The sequence below is a fragment of the Bos indicus genome, chromosome 17 (genome assembly GCF_029378745.1).
Source record: "Bos indicus isolate NIAB-ARS_2022 breed Sahiwal x Tharparkar chromosome 17, NIAB-ARS_B.indTharparkar_mat_pri_1.0, whole genome shotgun sequence".
NCBI lineage: Eukaryota > Metazoa > Chordata > Mammalia > Artiodactyla > Bovidae > Bos > Bos indicus.
In genome coordinates, this window is record NC_091776.1 from 69,598,779 (window position 1) to 69,622,262 (window position 23,484).

Below are 23,484 nucleotides of genomic sequence, written 5' to 3' on the forward strand. Positions count from 1 at the left end.
GTGTCTTATCCAGAGCCACCGGACCAGGTAGGCAGTGGAGAGAGTCTGACTTAGGCCTTTTGCACTCCAAAGTCTGTGCCTGTCCCAGATGTGAGGACTGATGCCAGTTCCAACTTGAGTTCAGCATTTCTGAGTTATTTGTATCTTCCCAGGTACTAAGAGTCAGTAGTCGGGGTCAAGGTAATGTTTATGAGTCTAGGGTCCATTGTGGCAGGAAGGCCTAGTTGTAGTGGAAAACCTGACCTCATGTGTTTTTGTTTTGTTTTAATCAGTAGAACAAAAATGTCCCCCTTTTTTTTTGGATATGAATAACTATGTATAGACAGTTGGCCTTTCAAGGTAACTTGAAATGTCTAGATTCTCTGGGTAGTGAAGAAAAATTCTCCTTGTTTGCTGATTAGATTGTGGGGACAAATACTGGTTTAGGGGAGAGGAAGGGGTGGGAACAAGTTTTCTCGTGTGTGTGTTTGCACAGTCCAGCTCTGTAGTTTGATTCGTGGACGTTTCTAGATTTCAAGATGGGCCAAGTTGTTGCTCCAGTCGCTTGGGTGGGATGAACGATCCCTGACGTTTATACAGCTTTCTCCCTCCTTTAGCCCCATGTGAGGCCGCCACGAAGATGTTCTCAGTCCCATTTTACAGGAAGGGAAATTGAGGCTGAATAGTGAGCTTAAGGGGTGGTATATGCCAAGGTGCCCAGCCTGAAGGCGGTGTCTCCAGTGCCACAGAAACTGAGTTAGTCTCCGAGTGCAGAAAAGGCCCTTCTGCAGTGGAATCACGCCTCACTTCTCCCCTGCACTCCAGTTCTGCTTTGGTCTGCTTCTCCTCAGGCCTCCCAAGGCCTCAGGTGTTGACACCACTCTGCTGTCCCTGCTTGTGATCTGAATCCTGCCTTCCAGACCAGGCCTGGCCATCCTGCCTGCTGGGCTCAAGGGCTGAGCAGCCTCCAGGCCTGCTGCTCACAGTCTCGACAGCTCAGGGTGGGTTATCCAGGCCTCCGTCTGCACCCAGGTCCGTGGCTCTTTAAGTGTGTGTGGCTGGAATAGAGGCAAATTCTGGTGCTTGTGAGTTGCACACAGATTAAGAGAACTCTTTTTTCATGATCTCTTTTCTTTCTTTTTAGATGTGGCACGCAGAATCTTTAGTTGCAGCATGTGGGATCTAAGTTCCCTGACCAGGGTTTGAACCCAGGCCCCCTGCACTGGGAGCATGGAGTCCTAGACACTGGACCACCAGGGAAATCCCCAGAGTTACCATTTCTTTCACGATCTTTCCTTAGGGGCATGGTGGAGTCAGCGTTAGTGCTGGGTGACGTGGCTGCTGGGGAAGGAACTGGAGCCTCTTCTCTTGGTAGCTTCCCTTTTGGAAAAACTGTAAATTTTGTTTGTTTGTTTATTTTGAAACTGAGCAAAGCCTAGTTTGGACATTTCTTGTGTTCTTTGCCTGATCCTATGCTCCAGCCTGCCTGTCTCCAAGATAACTGTCATTCCAAATCCTGATCAACATCCGTTTTCTTTTTTTTAATTTAGTTTTATCTCATCTATATGCTGGAGAAGGAAATGGCAACCCACTCCAGTATTCTTGCCTGGGAAAATCCCATGGACAGAGGAGCCTGGTGGGCTGTAGTCCGTGGGGTCACAAAGAGTTGGACATGACTGAGTGACTAAGCACTCGCACATCTATATGCAATTAAAAAAAGTTTTTCATTTCAACCACTTTAATTTTATTTTTAAAAATCTTGTTTTATTTTATTTTAAAATATTTATGTATTTGGTTGCACAAGGTATTAATTTCGGCATGTGGGATCTAGTTCCTTGACCAGGGATCAAATCCAGGCCCCCTGCAATTGGGAGCATGGAGTCTTAGCTGCTGGAGCAGCAGGGAAGTCCCTCAACCGTTTTTAACTGTGTGAAAAGGGATCTTGTACAACATATGATCTGGGGGGACTAATTTTGGGTGCTCTATGACAGCCCGGGTTGAAAGTGTACCTTTTACCTGTGTGTGCTCCTCTTGTTAGTGCGTGCCTGCTCAGTAGCATCTGACTGCAGCCCCATGGACCGTAGCCTGCCAGGCTCCTCTGTCTGTGGAATTTCCCAGGCAAGAATACTGGAGTGGGCTCCCACATCTCTTGTGTCTCCTGCAGTAGAGGAGACACAGTAGAGGTGGATTCTTTACCACTGAGCCACCTGGGAAGCCCTGCTCCTCTTGATGGGTGATTACAGAAACACTTGAATGCGTGCGGGAGTCCTTGCAGGTGAGATCACTGGGTTGTGGAGATTGTGAACGCCGAGCTCTTTTCCAGAGCAGTTGTGCTAGTTTATAGTCCCGCTGGGAACAAATAAGAGCTTTTTGTGGATCTCTGATCTCTGTCCTTTGCAGCTCTTGGTATTGTCAGCGTTGACTTTGCCAATTAAATGAGTATTGCATCACAGTCTTGACCTGCATTTCAGTCCCCATTATTTTTACTTTGATAGAAAATCGGGGGCGGGGTGGGGGTTGGATTAGAATTTCTCCATTAAGTGTGGCTTCCTCGAGTGTTTCTGTCCTAGATTCTGCTGGAAAAGCTCACTCAAAGTCAAGTTTGTTCCAAGGGAGAAAGTACACAGTGCCAACAGCTGGGCTTTGTAACATTCGTACTATCAGGAATAACAAGACGCTCTTTGTAAATATTGTCACATACTGAAAGCATTTCTGGGAGGTCTGGGTAATTGTTGGCAGGTTTTTACTTCTTTCCAACAATGTGCTAGGAATATAAATACAGGAGGCACGGTTATTCTATTGCCTGGCACACTTAATCACGTATTTGTTTGACTATTTGAATACCAATAACGGAAATATGGTTTTGTGCTCTTTTTTGGTTGTTAGTTCCCATTTAAAAACTTTCATCCCAAGTTCTCATCTCACAGGGAATGTGTAACTACCTGAAATTAGGGAAGAATTCATAATAATAATGCAGAATTTTCAAAGGTATGGGCTTCCCTGGTGGCTCAGCCGGTAAAGAATCTGCATGCAATGTGGGAGACCTGGGTTTGATCCCCAGGTTGGGAAGATCCCCTGGAGAAGGGAACAGCTACCCACTCCAGTATTCTGGTCTGGAGAATTCCTTGGACTGTATAGATTTGGCTCGTAAAGAGTCGGACTCGAGTGAACGACTTTCACTCTTCAAAGGTATTCAGTTCAGTTCAGTCACTCAGTTGTGTCCGACTCTTTGCAACCCCATGAATCGCAGCACGCCAGGCCTCCCTGTCCATCACCATCTCCTGGAGTTCACTCAAACTCACCTCCATCAAGTCAGTGATGCCATCCAACCATCTCATCCTCTGTCGTCCCCTTCTCCTCGTGCCCCCAATCCCTCCCAGCATCAGAGTCTTTTCCAATGAGTCAACTTTTTGCATGAGGTGGCCAAAGTACTGGAGTTTCAGCCTTAGCATCATTCCTTCCAAAGAACACCCAGGGCTGATCTCCTTTAGAATGGACTGGTTGGATCTCCTTGAAGTCCAAAGGACTCTAAAGAGTCTTCTCCAACACCACAGTTCAAAAACATCAATTCTTCGGCACTCAGCTTTCTTCACAGTCCAACTCATTAGCCCTTAACAAACACATGAAAAGATGCTCAACATCACTCATTATCAGAGAAATGCGAATCAAAGCCACAGTGAGGTACCATCTCACACCGGTCAGAATGGCTGCCATCAGAAAGTCTACAAACAATAAATGCTGGAGAGGGTGAGGAGAAAAAGGAACCCTCTTACACCTTTGGTGGGAATGCAAACTAATACAGCCCCTATGGAGAACAGTGTGGAGATTCCTTAAAAAACTGGAAATAGAACTGCCATACAACCCCGCAATCCCACTGTTAGGCATACACACCAAGGAAACCAGAATTGAAAGAGATACGTGTACCCCAATGTTCATTGCAGCACTGTTTATAATAGCCAGGACATGGAAGCAACCTAGTTGTCCATCAGCAGACGAATGGATAAGAAAGCTGTGGTACATATACACAATGGACTATTACTCAGCCATTAAAAAGAATACATTTGAATCAGTTCTAATGAGGTGGATGAAACTGGAGCCTATTATACAGAGCTAAGTAAGTCAGAAAGAAAAACACCAATATAGTATATTAATTCATATATATGGAATTTAGAAAGATGGTAACGATGATCCTATATGCGAGACAGCAGATGTAAAGAACAGACTTTTGGACTCTGGGAGAAGGCGAGGGTGGGATGATTTGAGAGGATAGCATTGAAACATGTATATTATCATATGTGAAACAGATCACTAGTCCAGGTTTGATGCATGAGACAGGGTGCTCAAGGCTGGTGCATTGGGATGACCCTGAGGGATGGGATGGGGAGGGTCAGGATGGGGAACACATGTACACCCATGGCTGATTCATGTCAATGTATGGCAAAACCCACCACAATATTGTAAAGTAATTGGCCTTCAATTAAAATAAATTTAAAAAAATAAATGGAAAAAAAAGAAATCTTTTAAAAAAAAAGTATTAGCCTCAACAAGTCCTTATGGTGAGAGTGTTTGACACATAAGCTTTATCCACGTTAATGACACAGTTGATTTGATTAAACAAAAGTCTGTTTTGTTCTGTACAGGTTGCCTTCTCAGTGACATTAGAAATGACATTTGCTTCCCAGGAAATGATTTCAAGCAAATCATGAAACGAAAACTTTAAAAAAATATTTGTTTGGCTGCATTGGGCCTTGGTTGTGGCACTCAGGATCTTCGTTGCATCATGTGGGATTTTTCACTGGTGCACAGTCTTCCTGGTTGTAGCACATGGTCTCCAGAGCGCGTGGACTCAGGCGTTGTGGTGAGTGGACTTCGTTGCTCAACCAGGGCTTGATTCCGCATTCCCTGCATTGCAAGGCCAGTTCTTAACCACAGGACCACCAGGGAAGTCCACCCAAAAGGTTTCAATTTATTATTGTTCAGGCTAATCTGTGGGTAGGAATGGCGAAGCCAGTTATCGAGAAAGGGACCAAGGAAATTAGTCTGGGTCTATAAGAAAGCAGGCTTCAGTCAACTGAAAGTAAGTTTTCCAAGTCCTCCAGCTGAGGAAGCCCACTGAACACAGGGTGAATCAGGCCCACTTTAGGGTGGAGGCCAAGACGTTTTTGCCTGTAGGATGGATTGAGTATCCTCCAGTGAGGCCAACTCTCAGAAGCAAGCTCTCCTGGAGACAGTATTTTTCCTCTGTGTATATAATTGTATTGTCTATTTGTTTGGCTGTGCTGGGCCCTTGTTGCTGCATGTGCTTTTTCTACCCTTGTGGTGAGCGGGTGCTGCTCTGCAGCTGCAGCGCGCAGGCTCTCATTGCGGAGGCTTCTCGTTGCAGAGCATGGGCTCTAGGGCACCGGCTCAGTGGTTGTGGTGCACGGGCTTAGTTGCTCATCAACGTGTGGGATCTTCTGGCATCAGGGATCTAACCCCTGTCTCTTGCATTGGCAGGCAGATTCTTTACCACTGAGCCATCAGGGAGGCCTAGTATTTTTTTTTAAATAAAGTTTTATTGGGACACAGTTATGCCCATTCATTTTTGTGGCTATGACTCCTTTTTTTTTTTTTTTTTTGCAGCACTGCAAGTTTTGTGGGCTCTTAGTTCCCCAATCAGGGATTGAACTCTTGTCCTCATCAAAGAAAGCAGAGTCTTATATGTGACTGCGCAGTGAAAGTGTAGTCTTATCTTAATCCCCTGAGACAGTCTTTTTGATGTCAGTTTGGTGGTGGTTTAGTCACCAAGTTGTGTCCGACTCTTGTGACCCATGGACTGTAGCCTGCTAGGCTCCCCTGTCCATGGGATTCTCCAGGCAAGAATACTGGAGTGGGTTGCCATTCCCTTCTCCATGATGTCAGTTTAGGTGATGCTTAAAGGATGGAGCTAGAAAAGACCATCCAGTTGCAAAATGTCCCTGAAAACATGAAGTTGAAAGTACAAGTCTTCAGGTTAAGCCACTAGGTTATCCACCCCAGAAGGTGGCCTTATTATATTGGATTCAGCTTTAATCTGAAATATCATCCAGTATTTTATATTATGAGACCATAAGAAAGCTGGGAAGGAATGCATGGGTTGAAAATGTGTACACATTTCTTTAATGTTTAGCATGAAGGTGTTGCAAAGAGCCTCCAAGAGGACTGGCAGTATGTTTTGGAGGAGACACGGCACATCAGTGTTCTTAGCAAGGTCTTGTTCAGTTGCTAAGTCATGTCCTACACGTTGGGACCCTATGGACTTCAGCACACCAGGCTCCTCTGTCCTCCACTGTCTCCCGGAGTTTGCTCAGACTCATGTCCATTGAGTTGGTGATGCTGTCTAACCATCTCATCCTCTCCTGCTCCCTTCCCCCGTCGCCTTCAACTTTCCTAGCACCAGGATCTTTTCTAGCGGGTCGGCTCTTCATATCAGGTAGCCAGCTTCAGCTGGATTTTCAGCTTCAGTTACAGTCCTTCCAGTGAATATTCAGGGTTGATTTCCTTTAGGATTGACTGGTTTGATCTTGCAGTCCATGGGACTCTCAAGAGTCTTCTCCAGCACCACAATTTGAAAGCATCAATTATTTGATGCTCAGCCTTCTTTACGGTCTGACACTCACATCCATACATGACTATGGGAAAAGCCATAGCTTTGACCATACAGACCTTTGTGGGCAAAGTGATGTCTGCTTTTTAATATGTTGTCTAGGTTTGTCATAGCTTTCCTTGCAAGGAGAAGGCATCTTTTAGTGAGGTGTAGTCACACAAATTATAATTTCCCCACACAACCTGCTCCTCCTCCTGACCTTCCTTTCTTTGAATAGCTGGAAACCCAAGTCACGCTGCTTCCTGCCGCCCTCACCCTACATCAGATGGAACAGCCAAGCCCTGCCTGTCTCCTTCTCCGCGTCCACCCCTCCTCCCCATTGCTGGTGCCGCGTCATGGCTCAGGTCTGCCTTCTGCTGAGCTGGTGTCCCAGCCTCCAGCTTCTGCCCTGGACGGGGGCCCTGGTGTGGGGCCACCTGCCCACCCCAAGGGCCCTATATTTCCCTGTCCTCTCCAGGAATCTCTTTCAACAGTCCCATCCCCTGTGTTAGCAGTCGCCTACTGTGGGTTTCTCACATTTGAAATATCAATAATGGCCCCAGACTGACCTAAGGACCACATCTTTCTCCTTTGGGAGTTTATAGGGTTGCTGTGTGGGCACCTCTGCAGACAGCTTTGTGCCAAAGGGACACTGGCCAAGTTTGGCATCTTCCTTTTTTTTTTTTTTTTTAATTAAAAAAATCTTTTGGCAGGGGAGGCTGCGTGGATCGAATCTGGGCTCCCTGCACTGGGAGCACAGCATCCTAACCACTGGACAACCAGGGACGTCTCATCTCAGGCACTTTTCTGACTAGACCTTCCCCAAGGCCCTTCTTGGATTTGTCAGGCTTGGGTTTGCCTGACTTGGGTTTGCCCAGGACGAGGGTACACTCGCCACATGGACCTCCTTCCTCTACAGGACCTTCCCTTTTACACCTTTGGTGAGATGTCTGGTGTGAGTTCTTCAGCTGCTGCAAAGCCTTGTACCTTCTTCAGGGAGGGTCTGTTAATCCAGGATCAGAGCCAGCACGCAGTCTGGAACATGGTGACAGCGAACGTACCGCAGCTTTGGTTGTATCACTTATCGAGGGCCAACAATGTACAGGCAGCGTGGGAGACAAGCACGTGCGCATCGTGGAACCACGGGTGGAGGAGGAGGGGCCCAGTCTCCAGTTTCAGCAGTAATTACGTTCCTGGCCAGCCTCTGCCGGGGTCCAGCCCCGGCTGATCCAGGGTATTCGAAGGAGAGACGGCATAGGCGACCTATTTATTAAAATATTTATCAAAGATGTAAAGAGTAATAGAATGAGGATAGCTCAGTAGGAAAATTCAGTGGAGAAAAGAGGCTGAGTAGCTTGGTTTACGCGGGAGACCAATAAAACTTCAAGACAAGAAGTTTGCACCACTTACGTAGGCCGCAGGCATCCTTCCGTTCTCCCGAAGGAGAGGAGACACTGAGGCTTCCCCATTCGGATCTTAGAAGCCCAGGCATAATTAGTAAGCATGGAGGGTTCTGCGCACCAGATGGAGACTCAGCCAGAATTTGGGAGAGAGAGCGACATGGGGAGACCAAGTTTCGGTGAACAAGGCCCGCACTTTATTTTCCAAAGTAGTTTTTATACCTTAAGTTGTGCATAGAGGATAATGGGGGAAGGGGTGGAGTCATGCAAGGACAGCAGTTCCTGGTCCTAATCGAAGCCAGGCTTTCAAACTTATCATATGCAAAAGTTCAGGTGAATTACATCATCTTCTGGCAAGGAGGCCTGTTAACATTTTAAGAAACTTATTTTTCTCTAAAGGTGATTATTCCAAAGTCAGGCACCAGCCTCCAAAAAAGCACTGGACAAAGCTGCATTCCTATAGGGCAAAGGTGAGGTGGGCTCAATCAAGAAAAGAATTAACTCAAGGGTCCAAGGTTACAAACATCGAGGCTACTACTTACATTTCTATACACCTATTATATCAATCAATACACTGCCAAGGACACAGTAGGTAAGGGGTATGGAGACTTAGCAGCAAACATTGGCCCAATAAGTGAAAAACCCTTCACCAATACAGTTTCTAATCAATCTTTTAACTACTCAAAAGAATCTGTGTTTAGACAGTTTAGAACATCTCCTGCCTCTCACAGTTGGGAGGCTCTGAACAATCACATGTGGCCGGAAAAACCTATTCAGGCAGGCTAGAGGATTTCCAAAGGAGTTTGTAGGTTGAAACACTGTCACACCCAGAAATTATTAACTGGAGCTGTAAGCTAACTCTTTTCAGAGAGAGGTAGTGGGGGACAGCCCCCCGTAAAGTCAGAGGTGTAGGTGAAAGCACAGAGCAGAAAGTAGGCAGACTGGTTTTGGGGATAGATGCTCGAGAATTTCTAGGGAGACCCCTGAGGCTTGATCCCGCCTTTGTGTATGCCAAGCCTCCTTCCTCATGACCTTTGCCACGGGCGGAGCTCGATCCCCGAAAGCCTCTGCATCCATCCTGGCCAGTCAGTGAGAGGCCAGCGGGTTCAGGCAAAGTGCTGTGGGGCTTCCCAGGGGGCTGGCTACTCAAGCCTGTGGCTTTCACACCTCCTTTAGTCTTCTGGGATGCAGTTGGCAAAAGATGTCAATAAAGAAAGACAGGCTTGTGAAAAGGATGTGAGGTTCCTTAAACCAAGATCAATATCTGTTTATCCCAGGAGGGAACAAAATATGGAGGAAATGGGCCTGTTTCCTGGACGACGACTCTGGATGGTGACATGCGGAGAGGAGATGATGAGCGATGCCCTGAACTAAAATTGATATTGGCAGCTTAGTGTGTGTTGAGTCACACACCAGGTGTCCCCACACGGACGTGGCTTAAGAGGTTCCCTTGGTAATTGCACACACGAAGCAAACTGTCAGCGAGTCTCTGGGCACTGTGTGCTTTTCTTCTTTTACGAGCGACTCTTTTCCCTTGTGTTTCCGCTTTTAAAAGTTCTTAGTGTTCCGATCACTTAGCTTCACCCCTCTTGGCCACTTGTCACCTGTTCAGCCGCAGCTCTGTGCGTCGGATGCCGGTTTAATGACCTTGATGCACACCTTTTGATCTGCGTTGCTGGGCCATTGCCTAAACCAAAAAGAGGGCAGATGGCCTTGCTGAGCTGGCTCGGAGCCGAGCGGCAGTAGGTGTTGTCTCCCTAAATATAACTTACAGTTTGTGGCTTCCCTGGACTCAGTGCTCACTGCCCTTCCCAGTCAGCTCCCTCCACCCTCCTTCTCTGCCCAGCCGACCTTATTCTCCTTCTGCCAGCCACATGCCTTTCACTCTTCCCTTCAGATCCCTGCACCTACCACCTCCCAGCAAGAGCAACCCTGCCCACTGCTGTAGGTAGCCTAGCCAGGCAGCCGAATTCCAGGTCATCGCAGCCTGAACCTGCCTGGATCCCCCTGCGATGAGTGGGGCTGGCAGAACCATCGTTCCTCTGACGGCCCTTTTGCGTGGTGTCATTTGGCTGTGTACTCCTGTTAGCTGGCTGTTGGCCCGTCTCCTCCCCGCCAGAGCATGGGGCTGTGTCTTCTCTCTATGGTGTCCCCTGGGGTGCTGGGCATGGTGTCTTGTAGATTCCCAAATGCCAGTGGAAAAAAAAAAAATTTTTTTTTTTTTCCACAGAAGCTACACATGACCCAGCTTCTCAGCTCCTATTCAGAGGCTTATCCTAAGACAAGGATATGTGATGAATTTGAGATCTCATTGTATTCATTTACATTTAAAACTCTTTGTTACAGAGAATTTAAAACATCTGTAAGAGTAGACAAGAGTAAAATGGACCCGTATTCATCCATTTCTCCAGTTTCAACAATTATTAACTTCCCGGCCAATCTTATTTCATCTGAGTGCCCTTACCCCACATCATTTTGAAGTGAACTTCAAATATCATACATCACCTGTAAATATTTCAGTATCTTTAAAGGATAAGGATTTTTTAAAAACATATCCACAGCACCATTGTTACAACTAAAATTAGCAATAATTCCTTATTATCATCAAATATCAAGTCAGTGTTCAAAGTTTCAGTGGTCTCAAATGCCATAAAGTTTTTTTCCTAAGTGTTTTTTTGATGCATTTGTTTGTATCAGGACCTAAATAAGCTCTGCCTATAGAATGTCTGTGGGACTTCCCCGGTGGTCCAGTGGTTAAGAATCTGCCTTCCAATTCAGGGGATGTGGGTTTGATCCCTGTTCGGGGAACTAAGGTCCCCACAAGCCACTGGGAAACTGAGCCCATGTGCTCTGAAGCCCGCTCACCACAACTAGAGAGAAGCCTGCGCGCCACAGCGAGTATCCAGAGTGCTGTAACCAAGACCTGATGCAGCCAAATATATTAATCAATTTCTTAAAAGTTAGAAAAAAAGGGTGTCTCTCTAGTTTTGCTGGTTGCCTCCTCTTGGTGTAGGTTAACATGTTCCTATGTCCTCTGTGGTTCCCTAGCTTGGCGGATGGAGCTGGAAACTTGATCAGGTGGTGACGTGTTCATCAGGAGCTCGTGATGTCTGGTAACTTCTTGGTCTTTGACGTTAGCGGGTGGTAGCAGTCAGTCTTAGATTAGCCTAATTCTATCATTCTTCCTCACTTATTTGCAGGAATACTTCTATAAAGAGAAATTTACCCTCATCTACTTGGGTTACTCAAGGATACAGTTCACACAGGAAAGGCAGAATAAATGGCGTGTCCACCCGCTGCTGCGTAGTCCTTACTGATACTCATCTCATCTGGCCTTCTCTTTGCCTAGTGCAGCCTCTTCGGTTGGTTCCGGAGTCCTCTGGAAAGGACCCTGATGGTGCTGATAGCATCCCGTGTCCGGCTTGGAAAGATGTTCCAGGCTCTTCTTGCTCTTGTCTTGGCTCAGCCCTGGAGTCGGCCATTTCTGACTATACTCCAACGGGGATGCTGGCAGGTCCTCGGATGAGTCATGTGAAAACAGGAAACAGCCTCGACACCAGCCTGCTTTGACTTGCAGGAATCTTTAAAAGGAATGGAGGCAGAGGTACAAACCTCAATGTTCTGTTTGCCCGATGTCTTCGTGAGCTGGGCAGAGGCTGTTCTAGCTGTATTTAAGGTTTTTGAGTCATCAAGGAAATCTTCAACGCATGACACAAAAATTGTGATGGAGACAGTACCCTGTATTTTTACCCTGTTCTATCTTAGATTCCACTAATGACTATATTTGAACAGTGACTAGAGGTGTATAGGGCTTCCCTGTGGCTCAGCTGGTAAAGAATCTGCCTGCAGTGTGGGAGACCTGGGTTCGATCCCTGGATTGGGAAGATCCCCTGGAGAAGGGAAAGGCTGCCCATTCCAGTATTTTGGCCTGGAGAATCCCATGGACTGTATAGTCCGTGGGGTCGCGGAGAGCTGGGCACGCCTGAGTGACTGTCACTAGTGGCGTATAAGGTGCTTATGCCTGTGTCATCCCATTGGATGACAAACCCAGGGGGAAAGGTTGTCATCATGTCCTGGTAACAACTGAGAAAGCCAGCGTTTGTTCCACTGAGTTGGTGTCACTTAGTGGGTGGCTGAGCTAAGATCTGAACCCCACACTTTCTGGAATTCCACCACTGGAGCCTGTCCTCTTAGTGTTAGAAGCTGTGTCTCCCACCCAAACAAGCCGTCCCTCCAGATCCCCCTGGTGTAGATACTTCTGGGTCCCACTTGGGAGACCTGCGGGTGGGCAGCCTCCCCCATGAAGAGATAGTGGGGGTCCTTTGTCCCCTCTCAGTTCCCACCAGTTCCCTTCATTCAGGAGATACCCTGCCTCGCCCGTCTTCAGGGTCAGTCCCTGCATGAGACCCCACAGCAGGCCCCTCCCCCCTTTTTTAAGCAGGACGTTTTGTTATCAGGTCTTTGCTAAACACTGAAACCATTGGCAAGGTCAGCTGCCTAGTGCACTAGGCTTACCCGCTATCCACTGCCGCGGAACTCTGAGGCTTAAAACAACAATGCTTTTATTATTGCCCACAGTTTTCTGTTGGGTGGGAATTCAGAAAGGGCTTGGTTGGACAGTTCTGGCACAGGCCCTCGAGTGGGGCCGCAGTCAGCTGGTGGCTGGGGTTGGGATGGCAGGTTCTGGAGCATCTGGAGGCTGGCCGAGCCTCTCTCTCAATCCACAGGGTCTCAGAGCTCCTCCTTGTGCTGTCCACATGGCTGGTTTGGGCTGTAGCACAGTGGCTTCAGAGCAGATAGGCTGCTTCCCTTGGGGCTGGTTTCCCTCAGAGGGAGCATCCCAAGAGAGCAGGGCAGACAGGCACGGACCAGACCTCTGATCCGGAGACTGCGTTTTCAGCAGAACTGCTTTGATCGCTGGACCCAGAGTTGTCTTAGATCCTTAAGCCAGTTTGAGTTCATTTTTGTGTATGTGTAAGTTAAGGGTCCAATCTCACTTATTTGCGTGTGGATACAGTATCCAGTTTTTCCAGCACCATTAGTTGAAGCGGGCTTCCCAGGTGGCGCGGTGGTAATGAATCCACCCTGCAAGGGAGGAGCCGCAGGAGATGCAGGCTCCATCCCTAGGTCGGAAAGATTTCCTGGAGGAGGAAATGGCAACCCCCTCCAGTATTCTCGCCTGGAGAATCCCATGGACAGAGGAGCCTGGCGGGCTACAGTCCGTGGGGTCACACAAATAGTTGGACACGACTAAGCCTGCACATGACAGCAAATTTGTTGAAGAGAACTGTCCTGTCCCCATTGAGTGGTCTCGGCACCCTGTCAAAGATCACTTGACCACATATGCAAAGGTGGAAACCAAACTCTTTTGGAAAACATGGTCACTCACTGAACGTGCCAGCCTGTCATCCTCAGGGTCTAGCTGTGGCTCTGTCCCCAGGGACCGTGGGAAGCGAAGTCCAGGAAGATGGACCTCTTTGGTCGCGTCTCCCTTCTCGAGACCGCTGTGACCAGCTGCAGAGCCCTCTACTCACACAGAGTGTTTGCAGTAGCCTAAGAGGAGGCGGGTGGAGATCAGGAGCAGACGCTGAGGTTGCCCACAGAGGCTGCTGACAGGCGCCTGCTTTTCCACACTGGAGCCTCCTTCTCCACCTTCCCTTCCTCCTGTACTCGTGCAGCCCGTTCACCCACAGGACCAGCCTCAGCTCTGCCTCTCCAGGGTCATCTGACCTCGTCCTCCACAGTCACACTCTGGTAACAGCAGGCTCTGACTGTCCTGACAGGAGAAGGAGTTAGAGCTGGGTCCTCAGCTCACTTTCCTCCTGGATCAGGCAGCCCCAAAGCAGACCACCCCCAAACCCAGAGGCTTAAAGCAAGGAGGGGGTCGGGACTTCTAAGACTCGGCACTCCCAATACAAGGGGCCTGAGCTCCATCCCTGGTCAGGGAACTAGATCCCACATGCTGCAGCTAAGACCTGGTGCAGCCAAATAAATAAAAATTAATTTAAAAAACATTAAAAAAAATAAAGCAAGGGAGGCAGTTATTTTTGTTTGCGTATCTCCCCAGCTCTGCCTCAGCAAGAGACACTCTGCTCCCCCCTCTGCCCTGTGGGCTGGGGGAGCCATGCACCCACATTCCTGTCCACACCCCACTGGCCGAGTCCAAGCACATAACCCCACCCAGTGTCGGTGGGGTGGGAATTCACCCACTTCCCACTCCAGTGTGTGATCCTGCAAAGCCCTGTGGCAAAGGACATGGGCATGTAAGTGTAATTCAAGGAGGATTTTAAGAATTGGCGGGGAGGGAAAAAAGCTTCAGTTTATCCCAACCTCCAACCTCCCTTTCAGCTATCACACTCATTTGCAGGGTGAGCTCCGGGGTTCCTTCCAGCCCCAGTCTCCTGAGAACTTGATAGTTCAACCAACTGGAAGAAAGGGAGATGAGCTATCAGAGATGATTTATGCCTGGCACTGAGCTTGGCACGTTGAGGGGCGCAGGTCTGTTGACTCAGTGGCTTGGAGGTCAGAGTCCAGGCAGCCAGGAGCTGGTGGCTGAGCTGGTAGAGGAGGACCGATGGATGCTTCTGCTGGGCATCCCGTGTCCTCTGGCCTCCCTGCTCCTGCACAGACCTGTGGGAGCTCTCTGGGGCTGCAGCTGCGGCATCCAGGTGCTCGTCTCCCTTTACTCCTACTGTTGATATTGGATTTGGTCTGGGGGCAGCGGAGGCCCCTGCCCTGAGCCCAGGGGAGCATGGGAATAGAGCTAATGGCGTTTCCAGGTCCCAGTCTGGGGAGACTTGTGAGCAGGCTGGGTGGGGACAAGGCAGGCACTGCCCCTGAATTTTCCGCTTTTAGAAAATTAAATTATTTTGCCAGATGCAGGCACAGAGCGATTTTCTTCATCTGAGTCCCGCAGTTGTCCTAAACTTGACTTTATTTTGCCTGTCGGTTTACCGAGTCTGTGCCTCCTGTACGTGGGATTACAACATTCTCGGCCTCTGAGCAGACTCCCGTGGTGCCTCCTCTCCCACCGGAGTCAGCTTCACGACCTGCTGTTGCCTGCAGCCCACCCGTTCCCCCTCCCACTGCGGTCCTAGTTTGTAGGCGGTGGCGTTGTGTCATCTCTGCATGTGCAGCTGCTGAAGGCCAGGACCCTAGGTCATGTTTCCTCCCACAAGGCCCATCGCACGTTAGATCAGCGTTGAGTAACTTAGCCGGCCACGCACTGCACAGACCTGCCACTGGGGCCTGGGAAGCTGGTGGGGGGAGAATGTCTAGGTAGAAAAGGAAGGCAAAGGTCACCTTGTCCAACCATCTGTCTGTTCGTTGACTTCTTTATTTTTCATTTATCATTTTTTATTGGCATATGGTTGCCTTACAATGTTGCGTTCGTTTCTGCTGTACGACAAAGTGAACCAGCTCTTAAGTATGCATACATCGCCTCCCTCTCGAACTCCAACCCCCGTCCCAGCCTCTAGGTCATCGCAGAGCATCGAGTTGAGCTCCCTGTGCTCTACAGCAAGTTCCCACTAGCTGTCTGTTTTACACTTGGTAGCGCGTATACACTGATTTCTTCCGGTAGCATTTCTGCCCCCTCAGCATCAGCCTTGAGCAAATCTCTCAGGTGACAGAGAATAAACCTTCATCTCCCAAGATAAGCTGGGCTTCCTTAGATAATTCTGTTAGAGCGTCCTTCTTCCATTGATCCGAGATGGGTTTCCAGACAGCACCTGTCCTCGCTGGGGGTGATTCTCTGCCCTGCAATGGCTGGACTTACCCTGTCCGTGTGGCCCCACTGTTCATCCTCAGAGAGACTGACTTAGCATCCTGTGTTTTCTCTATTGTTCCACGACGGTCGCACAACCTTCAGTGGCAGAAAACAATAATAAGCACCTCACTGTTTCCATGGGTCAGGAGTTCATGAGCAGGTGGCTAGCTGGAGGAGCCGTGGCTGGGGATGGTCTCATGAGGGCGACACTCACCTGAAGGCTCGACCGGGGTTGGAGGATGCACGTCCAAGGCCACTCCCTCCTTCTGCCGGGGCCAAGTGGCGCTGGCCGTGGACAGGAGGCCTCTGCTCCTGGCTCTGTGGGCCTGTCCGAAGTGTCCTCACAGCATGGCTGCTGGCTTTCCCCAGGAGGAGTGATCCCGGAGTGAGCATGCAGGAAGAAACACTTGGTAAGCTCTTTCATAAGTGACGGGGATGTTCTGAATGGAAGAGTTTTGTGGGCAGCGAATGCTTAACGAGTGAGAGCCTCCTGTGTAACCCCACACTCCTGTTTAACTGGTCCGGTCAAGGAGAGCGGGCTGGATTTGCCAGAGGATGAAGAAACATACCTGAGGTCTCTCTCGGGGGTAGCCACGCTGTGGACTATCCTTCTGGAGCTGAAGAACTGTGTCGTGGGGAGACCCCTCTTTGCTGACGGTACCCTTCCCTCGCTCAGTCCACATGCTGGGGGAGGGACAGAAGGCCACGTGCTCTTTTCTTTTTTTCTTTGAATCTTTATTGATTTGGCCATTGCAGGTCTTCATTGCGGCACACGGGATCTTTCGTCTTCATTGCGGCACGTGGGGTCTTTAGCTGAGACATTTGAACTCTTAGTTGTGGCCTGTGGGAAGGATCTAGTTCCCTGACCAAGGATCAAACCCAGGCCCTCTGCATTGGGAGTGTGAGGTCTTAGCTACTGGACTGCCCAAGGAGTCCCAGAAGGCCACACATCCTTGCTGGATGCTCTGGGGGCCCGGGAGAGAGAGACTGTCCCACAGAGACCCTGCCTCTGTCTTACTCACTGACCAGACCCCGGGGCCTGGCCTGCCATGTTGACTGAAGGAAAGAATGAACGTGCACGGGGGTGAAGGTGGTTTTGAACTCAGCCTCTGTTCGGGAGTCCATGACGATGGTGTGGGAACTTTGATTTTGCAGGCTGCTGTCATGGCTTGACAGGAATTGAGCTGCTGTTTCTGCTTCCATCGAAGCTGGGTAGGAGTCAACTTTTATGTAAGATTATTTCATGTAATATTAATGTCAGTGCCTATAATACCAGAGGCCATGAAGGGAAGAAGTAGAATTCTTGAATAAATTACACGTCTCACCATCAGTAAACTCATGATCTACATTTAAATTTGTAATTGTCCTTTGCTGTTGTCGTTGAGTTGCTCAGTCACGTCCGACTTGTGACCCCATAGACTGCAGCACGCCAGGCTTCCCTGTCCTTCACTATCGCCTGGAGTTTGCTCAGACTTACGACCATTGAGTCGGTGATGCCATCCAATCAACTCATCCTTTCACCCCCTTCTCCTGCCCTCAGTCTTTCCCAGCATCAGGGTCTTTTCCAATGAGTCCACTCTTCAAATCAGGTGGCCAAAGTATTGGAGCTTCAGCTTCATCATCAGTCCTTCAGTGAATATTCAGGACTGATTTCCTTTAGGATGGACTGGTTTGATCTCTTTGCTGTCCAAGGGACTCTCAAGAGTCTTCTTCAACATCACAGTTCAAAAGCATCAATTCTTCAGCACTTAGCCCTCTTTAAGGTCCAACTCTCACATCCATACATGACTCCTGGAAAAACCACAGCTTTGATGATACGGACCTTTGTTGGCAAAATGGTACCTCTGCTTTTTAATACGCTGTCAAGATTTGTCATAGTGTGTTAAATTCTGATTTCTTCTTAAGTGACATTTTAATCTTCCTCTTGTCTTGGGAACTGATTTTCTTTTTTAGAGCTTCCTTTGCTTGATGTGGGCTTCCCTTGTGGCTCAGCTGATAAAGAATCTGCCTGCAATGTTGGAGACCTGGGTTTGATCCCTGGGTTGGGAAGATCCCCTGGAGAAGGGAACGGCTACCCACTCCAGTATTCTGGCCTGGGGAATTCCCTGGACTGTACAGTCCACGGCGTTGCAAAGAGTCGGACACGACTTTCACTTTCCCTTGCTTGATGTGGCATTTGGGGAGGGGGTTATGTTAGTGCTGCTGAATTTTTAAGCTCAGAGATCGCTTGTTAAAGGAAGAATCTAGGATGCTGTAGATCGTGACTGCAGCTCCATGGATTGTGTGATGATTTAAAAAATTAAATCTGTTCAAGTACCCTGAATTGTTCTGTGTAGGCTCATGACTGAGCTCAAAATAGATCCTGTCCTGTGCCCTAGGGACCCGTCATCTCGCTCCAGAGACACTTGCGCACGCAGCCCCATTCCTGGGCTGGCTCACAGGGACCTGTCCCCAGAGTCCTTCAGCGCTGCTGTTGGCCATCAGCATACACAGGAGGGACGAACTTAAAATGTGACAGATTTTAAATGGATTTTATTTACTATGGAAATTTTCAAACACATAAAAGTAGCTGATACCCATCACCTGGTGTCAGCAAGTCTCACCATAAGGCCTCCCTGCCCTCCCCTGATGTGAAGTCAGTCCTGTGGAGACTTCCCTGGTAGTCCAGTGGGTGGGACCTGGCCTTCCAGCACAGGGACTGCGGGTTCGATCCCTGGTAGGGGAGCTAAGATCGCTCATGCCTCACTGCCCCCAAACCAGAACATAAAGCACAGAAGCAGTATTGTAACAAATTCAATAAAGACTTTTAAAAATGGTCCACATAAAAAAATTCTTTTTAAATTTGAAGTAAGTCCCAGACATCTTTTACTTAATGCCAAGAATTACGTTAAAAAATAATTTTAATAATAGTGAATATTTGTAAATATTATGTATCTCTTTAGAGATGAAGGTTTCTTAAAAATTCATCTAAATGGCATTAAAATGCCTAAAAATTTAACAATAATTCCTTAATATTATCAAATATCCAGTAAATATTAAAATTTCCCCATTGATTTTTTTAAAAATTAAAAATGTGTAGGTGCTCAATGGATATATATTGAATGAAAATTTCTTTAAATTCAATGGTTCTTTATAATTTTCACAAGGTTCACACACATGATTTCATATAATCCTATAATAAATTTTCCCCATTGATTACAAATTTTTTTTACAGTTTCCAGAAATCCAAATAGAGTCCATTCAGTATAACTGTTGCTACTTCTCAGATTTTTTAAAATAAACTTTTTGTTTTGAAATAATTTCAAAAATTACAAGAATAGTACCAAGAATGCCCACCTCTCAGATCCCTCAATTATTTTTCTTAATATTTATATTCATTTATTTGGCTGCCCCTAGTCCCAGCAGCAACCATGCTTCAGATGGTAAAGAATCCACCTGCAGTGTGGGAGACTCGGATGGGATCCCTGGGTTGGGAAGATCCCCTGGAGAAGGGAATGGCAGCCCACTCCAGGGAGGGTCTCATGGACAGAGGAACCCAGCGGGGCCACAGTCCATGGGTGATAAAGAGTCGGGCCTGACTGAGCAGCTAGCACTTTCACTTTCAGTCCCAGGGGTAGCGCACAGGGTCTTGGATCTTAGTTATGGCATCAGGGCTCCAGCTCCCTGAGCAGGGATCAAAGCCCGGCGCCCTGTATTGGGAGCACAGCATCCCCGTCCCTGGATCACCAGGGAGGTCCCTCCCCAAACTGTTAATATACGTCATCTACGTTACCAGTCTCTAAAGGAAATGGCAGTATTCTTGTCACACCAGTATTCTTGCCTGGAAAATCCCATGGACAGAGGAGCCTGGTGGGTTATAGTCCATAGGGTCACAGAGTTGGACACGACTGAAGCCACTTAGCACAGCAATATATTTGTATTCTTTTTTTTTAACTCTTTAAGAACAAGTATCAGACGCGAGGCCTGTGGTCACATAACACATCAGCGTGCATTCCTTACCCAGAACGTTCTCTGACATACGCAGAGTGTAACCACTGACACGGCGCTCCCATCCAACCCGTGGACCCCGTCTGTATTTGCCAGTTGTCCCAATCACGTCCCTTCAAGAAGATCCACTCCCGACCATAGATTGCATTTGGTTGTCCTGTCTTGTCGCTTTCGTTTCGGTCTGGAACAGTTTTCCGTTTTCCCTTGTCTTTGGTGTCCTGAGAGTTTTTGAGAAATTCAGGCCGGTTACTTTGTAGAATATGCCTCAGTATGGGATTGCCTGGAGTTCCCTTATGTTTAGAAGCAGTCCTGCATTTGCGGCAGGAACACCATATGACGCATACTTGTCTTTCACAGTGCTCCGTATCAGGAGGCACACCATGGTTTTTTTTTTGTTTCTTTCTGGCATGTGGGATCTTAGTTCCTCAACGAGGAATCAAACCCAGACCCCCTGCATGGGAAGCTCAGATTCTTAACCGCTGGACTACCAGGGAAGTCCCAGGAGGCACACCGTGTTGATTTGTCCTACTGCTAACAAATGTGGCTTCCATCATTTCGTTAAGATGGTGTTTGCCAGGTTTTTCCAACTGTGAAGTTACTTTTATAATATTAATTTAATGACTGATTAGAAAATATTTTTATGGGGAGACACCTTGAGGCTCTGTAAAACTGTTCCTCACCTAGCATCCCCACTGGTGTTTAACACTCTTTGGCGATTCTTGCTTGACTCAGTTATAACTTTGATGGTTGCTCTTTAAAAAGAGCTTTTCCCTATTCACTTATTTATGTCAGAGTGAATTCATGGATTTCTAGCTTATCCAGTGGGTTAATATCTATCATTATCATTTATTTTGATGGTCAAGTTGTCCTGGATTTGGGTAAGAGGAATCTTTATCTAACCTATTATTTATTTATTTTTAAAAATATGCATTCGTTTATTTGACTGCGTTGGGTCTTACTCACAGCACCTGGGATCTTTATTGCATCATGGGGGATCTTTCCTAGTGGCACACGGACTCTCTAGTTGTGGCACCCAGGCTTAGTTGCTCTGAGACATGTGGGATCTTAGTTTCCTGACCACGGATGGAACCCATGTCTCATGCATTGCAAGGTGGATTCTCAACCACTGGACCACCAGGGATGTCCCAGCTTTTGTCTCTCTATATGTCTGGGTTGAAACTTGCTGCCTGTCCTTTTTTTTTTTTCCCTTGCCCATAGACATTTTTTTGTGAAAATCCCCCAGAAAGCATAGTCCAAGGCAAGAAATGTTAAAGAGTCAACACTTTGAGAGGTGCGATCACAGGGCAATGAAGCAGAATTGGGGAGTGGAAGGACAGAAGTGATGATGCAGTGCGCTTGCTTTGCTGGATGTCGCTTCACCTTGAGCGGCAGAGACACAGTGGGCCTGGCGCACAGACTCCTCCAGAACACATGTGAGGAGAAAGCGTGCTGCCGAGCAGTCCGCAGAAGCAAAGGGGGGGGAGGTGGTATCTGCCCTGTTTGCCCCCATTTCCTGATTCCCGCTGTCATTTTACGAAAGTCCATAAGCAGAGGGACAGCTGGACAAGGAGGAGGCACTGACCCAGAGACAGAGGAGGAGGCAGTCAGGGGAACTGAAGAAAACGCACAAGGTTTGTGTCCAGGACGCTCCACACCTTGCGCTAGTCTGGTCCACTCGAGCCTCCGATGGCGTGAGCCCTCCCGCTTCTATAGGGACCAAGTTGCCAAGGTCTGCTGCATCACTGAAAAAGCAAGAGAGTTCCAGAAAAACATCTATTTCTGCTTTATTGACTATGCCAAAGCCTTTGACTGTGTGGGTCACAATAAACTGTGGAAAATTCTGAAAGAGATGGGAATACCAGACCACCTGACCTGCCTCTTGAGAAACCTATATGCAGGTCAGGAAGCAACAGTTAGAACTGGACGTGGAACAACAGACTGGTTCCAAATAGGAAAAGGAGTACGTCAAGGCTGCATATAGTCACCCTGCTTATTTAACTTATATGCAGAGTACATCATGAGAAACGCTGGGCTAGAAGGAGCACAAGCTGGAATCAAGATTGCTGGGAGAAATATCAATAACCTCAGATATGCAGATGACACCACCCTTATGGCAGAAAGTGAAGAAGAACTAAAGAGCCTCTTGATGAAAGTGAAAGAGGAGAGTGGAAAAGTTGGCTTAAAGCTCAACATTCAGAAAACTAAGATCATGGCATCTGGTCCCATCACTTCATAGGAAATAGATGGGGAAACAGTGGATGACTTTATTTTTTGGGCTCCAAAATCACTGCAGATGGTGATTGCAGCCATGAAATTAAAAGACGCTTACTCCTTGGAAGGAAAGTTATGACCAACCTAGATAGCATATTAAAAAGCAGAGACATTACTTTGTTAACAAAGGTCCGTCTAGTCGAGGCTATGGTTTTTCCAGTAGTCACGTATGGATGTGAGAGTTGGACTATAAAGAAAGCTGAGCGCCGAAGAATTGATGCTTTCGAACTGTGGTGTTGGAGAAGACTCTTGAGAGTCCCTTGGACTGCAAGGAGATCCAGCCAGTCCATCCTAAAGGAGATCAGTCCTGGGTGTTCATTGGAAGGACTGATGCTCCAATACTTTGGCCACCTGATGCGAAGAGCTCATTCATTTGAAAAGACCCTGATGCTGGGAAAGATTGAGGGCAGGAGGAGAAGGGGACGACAGAGGATGAGATGGCTGGATGGCGTCACCGACTCGATGGACATGAGTTTGGGTAAACTCTGGTAGTTGGTGATGGACAGGGAGGCCTGGCGTGCTGTGGTCCATGGGGTCACAAAGAGTCTGACACGACTGAGTGACTGAACTGAACTGTGATAGGGGGACCACCGTCCTCCAAGACACCTCGCCCCATTCCCTGGGAGGGAACATAGCAAGTCCGGTCAGTGACAGGGTCCTGTCCTGGTGGCCCGCTGGGGTCGCCTGGGAGACTGGCGCAGGCAGGCTGTGGAGCAGGCCCCTCTGTCTGGTGCTGTGGCGGGTCCCGACGCTGTTCTCGGTGTTCATCCTCTTCCCCTCCCCCGCTGGCCATTCTAGGTCCACCGCAGCCTCCGCCAGCACCCAGCAGATCTCACCTATGCTTGGGTTGGGTGCTTCTCACCCCCAGTGTCGTTCAATGTCAGCCGCACATCATCTTCTCTAAGGAATGTAACCAAAGCAGGAGAGAATCAGAAACAGCAGCAGCTGTTCCAGTGAAAGATGAACGTCTTGTGTCATTTGACTCTAGAACTGGTAGAAGAGTTGAGTGAGTAACAGGTGATGAACAGCCAGGGAAAGTAAGTGAGCGCTGAAGAGCAGCAGAATTGCCACAGGGACTCCAGCACCGGCAGGGCTACAGGCTGACCTTGTCCCCACCCCCTCTGTGGACAGAGCTTTGGTTTGTCGTGGGGAGGAGGACTGGTGTCTGAATTTCCAGTGAGTGTCTGAGGAGTGAGTTAAGTAGATCCAGTCATGGTGGTTGGAGCTCAGTTTTCAGACATTGATCACAGTTGGAAATGGCCCAGGCCTTAGTCACCTCTGCTTTTCCTTACCTTTTTTTTTTAAGCTTTTTATTTTATATTGGAGTGTAGCCAATTAACAGTGCTGTGATAGTTTAGGGGGACAGCAGAGGGACTTAGTGATACACATGCATGTTCCCCTTACTTTGGTACCGTCAGCTCCATGATCTTGTAACCAGCACAGAGTAGTCCCTTGTCACTGGGGGTACTGGATCA

The 23,484-nt window shown here is 48.1% G+C and overlaps 1 protein-coding gene across 2 annotated transcripts in view; it reads left to right on the forward strand.

The window, feature by feature from the left end:
• The window catches only part of OSBP2 (oxysterol binding protein 2), a 124,133-nt gene that overhangs the window by 2,269 nt on the left and 98,380 nt on the right, over positions 1–23,484 (forward strand). The window lies entirely within an intron of this gene.